Source organism: Dioscorea cayenensis, chromosome 4 (assembly GCF_009730915.1).
Source record: "Dioscorea cayenensis subsp. rotundata cultivar TDr96_F1 chromosome 4, TDr96_F1_v2_PseudoChromosome.rev07_lg8_w22 25.fasta, whole genome shotgun sequence".
Classification (NCBI taxonomy): domain Eukaryota; kingdom Viridiplantae; phylum Streptophyta; class Magnoliopsida; order Dioscoreales; family Dioscoreaceae; genus Dioscorea; species Dioscorea cayenensis.
Window position 1 is genome coordinate 9,531,766 of NC_052474.1, and position 3,701 is coordinate 9,535,466.

Genomic DNA, 3,701 nt, shown 5'->3' on the forward strand with positions numbered 1-3,701 from the left:
GTAGCTAGCTAGTAAATACCTTGACAAATACAGGGTTGATCCAAATTGGAGTTGCAATGGTTTAATTAAATAAGTCAAGGATGACCATGGTCTCACAATTTTTGCTAGGAAAGCTTGGAGAACCAAAAACTTGGCAATGAAGTGGGTCAATGGAGATGCATCTGAGCAATATACAAAGCTGTGCTGGTATGCAAATGAATTTAAACAAAATAATCCAGGGAGCAAAGATCATTTTAGTGGAGAGGTGAAGGGCATTTCAAAGGATTTTATGTCCATCTGAAGCCATTAAAGGATGCCTTTTGGGTCAGGTTGTAGGCCATTTCTAGGATTGGATGGTTGTTTCCTCAAAGGTCTCTATGATGGGAAATTGCTATCAGCAGTAGGAATTGACCTAAATGACTGTATATTTTCAATTGCATATGTAGTAGTTTTGGTGGAGAATAGAAAAACATGGACTTGGTTTATAGAGCAATTGATGGACGATTTAGAGATTTGGAACAGTAGATATGTCACCATAATGAGTAATCGACAAAATGTTAGTTTTTCTATCCTTAAACTATATTATAGTATTAGTAATTGTAATTTAATTTATGCATTGTTACTGCAGGGCTTGGAAAAGGGTTGTTCAATAGATATTTCCAAATGCTGAACACAAAAACTTCGTCAGGCATATCTACACAAATTTCAAGGAGAAATTCAAATGGAAAGCCCTAAAAGATTACTTATGGAATGCTACAAGGGCAATATATGTGTAGAGATTTAATTACTGTTTTGGAGAAATAGAGAAAGAGAACCCAGATACAAGAAGATGGCTTGATTATGAGGATAGACCCTATGCAAGTTGGACCAGGGGCAATGTTTGGAACTTCATGCAAGTGTGACATCCTCTTGAACAATATTTATGAGTGCTTCAACAGGTATATACTTGATACAAGGGATAAGGGAATTATCACAATGCTTGAGATGATCAAGGTCAAATTGATAAGGAGTGAAGAAGAAGAAGAAGAAGGACCAGATCTTGAAGTACAAGGGAATTTTATGCCCAAAGATCCAAAAAAAAGCTTGACCAAATGAAGGAAGAGGCTCAGTGCTACACACCAGATTTTTTAGGTGGGACCCAAGATTCAGATCATAGGGATTGGAGATTCCTTCATTGTTGATATGATTAAGTGTACTTGCACATAAAGGAGGTGGGAATTAACTGGTTTACCATGCCCTCATTCAATTAGTGCCATATATGGCAATAATTAGCAACCATAGGAATTTGTACATGCTACATACCTAGTGTCCATATATCTCAGGGTCTATGATCATTACATAAACCCACACCAATAATGAAGAACTTTGGTAAGAGGTGAATGATGGCAAGAGTGATCCCACCTCCAATGGGGAGAAAGAAAAAAAGGAGAAGAAAAGCAACCTCAAGGAGAAAAGAGCTCAAGTAAATTGAAAATTCCTTGAAGAAATCAAATTCAAATTCCAACACTTCTAGCAAAGGCAAACAAAAATTGGCAAGAAAGGGTTTAAGCACAGTAAAATGTAGCATCTGCCATGCAACAGGCCACAACAAAAGGCACCATGATAAAGTAAGGGTTTTCTATTTTATTTCTATTCCAATGCAATGAAAATTATTTTGTTTCAGTTCCAATGTAACTAGCCACAAGAAAATTTTATGCTATTATAATTATTTTTGTAATGATTGCAGGGCAATAGGGATAGACCTTCAAATCTAGGCTTGAAAATACAGAAAATTACTTCCTATATTGTTTATATATATATATATATATATTTTGCATTTTCGATGAGTTGCAAAGATGAATTAATTATTTTCAACTATGTTTTCTTTGTAGAGGAGAAAGGTTTCTGCACCAAAAAATGCTTCAATTGGCAATACTACAACTGGGAATGGACCAACTCAACCTCCTGATATCATAGGTACCCAGTAGTCTCAGTCCATGTAACCCAATGACATTATCATCCAGGGAGCTAATTCTAAATGTCAGCGTTAGTAGGTTTAGCAATGTCAATGTTGCTAACTTAGGGGAATGTCATCTACTGCACAAGAGCAACTTAATCTCCACCTGCAAACATGGCTTCTTCCCGAGTCAGAGTTGATCTTGATGCCAACCTTAGTCAAGTGTGAAGCTGGAGATTGCTTAGGTTTTAAAATAGAGTAGTGATATTTTTATGTTTAATGTAAACTGGGGATTTGAATAGTTGGGAATTGTATCAATTTTCCAGCTTAAATTTGGTTATTGTTATGTGTTGTTTAATGTCTCAAAATTCTATTGTAAGCATTATCAGTTATGTGGCTTATAAAAAGATATTGTGTACTACTTTTAAGTTTTATTTACTTCATGGTCACTAATTAAATGTGAAGCCGCAGATTTCAACAAGTGTTGTTTCAAGTATTGTGCATTAATAGGGTACTTTTTTTTTTGCAGCTCTTCCAAATTTCTGCAGATTTCTATTGTGCAGATTTTTTTCCTAGGTTTCAGCATTGCAAACAAATATGATTTTGTATTGTGTAGTTTTTCCCAAGATTTTTTCTCCAGGTTTCAGCATTACATACAAATCTGTAGATTTTGAAGATTCTGTAGATTTGATCTTCATTCAACTACACAACTGAAATTGGTACAATTATTTTGAAAAATATATAAACTGAGAAATTCTTAGGTGAAGGTTGCAAATAATAATTGAAATTAAGATTGACAAAATTGCACAGTTGAAATAATAATTCAAATGAAGTTACAAATGAAAAATAACAATTCAAATTAAGTTGTACAATAGAAATAATAATTAATACAAACACTGGAAAATTTCTAAGGTTGAAACTTAAGGCTGTGAAAGGAATCCATACATACATATTCCTTCAATAAAACATTCAAATGAAGTAAATTTAACTTCTCACAATCTCGTAAGCATTCATTTAAAACAAAATTTAATTTCAATCTCACAATCATTTCCTTCAGTAAAGTATACAAAGAGACAATCTCGGCTTCTTTACAAACAATCTCACAAGCTTTTCTAAACCTACAAATCAAGATCATATCCTGAAGTGATGCCCTAGTCTGGGCTGAGTCATGCTCGAGTTTGATCGGAGTGATGCCTGATTCTAGCCTGAATGGTGCCCCATTCTTGCTGGAGCGATGCCCTAGTCTAGCTGAGAGAAAATTAGTCGGTCATACTGGCCGGGAGCAAGGTTGCTCGTATGTGAACTAGAGCTAGGGCATCATTTGGACATCGTGGATGCCTTATGGGGAGAGAGAAGGAGATTGTCTCCAAGGATCCAAGCCACGTGGGACGCTGACGTGGATCTCGTCCAAAACTTAGCCAGCTAGAATGCCACATCGTCTGTAGTTTATTTATTTAAAGACCCATTGGCATCCACATCATCCTAATCGCAGGAAATGGCCTAGAAACATCCCGTTGTGGCATCTCATGCGACCGGAGTGAACATAAATGGCCACAACATTATTAAAAAAACATTTGTGGACATAACTTTATAATGATGAAACATTTTGTGACCACCGGTAAAATGAACCTATCATTAATTAGCACATTAGAATATATGAAAGGGCGATAATTTTTGCTACCTTTAAATACCAACAATAATAATTGCTTGTTGCAGGGTATCACAAAGTGGAGGCTTTTCCTAGTCTAAAGGCTAAAACTGAAGCTACAGTTCTAGGATTAAAATG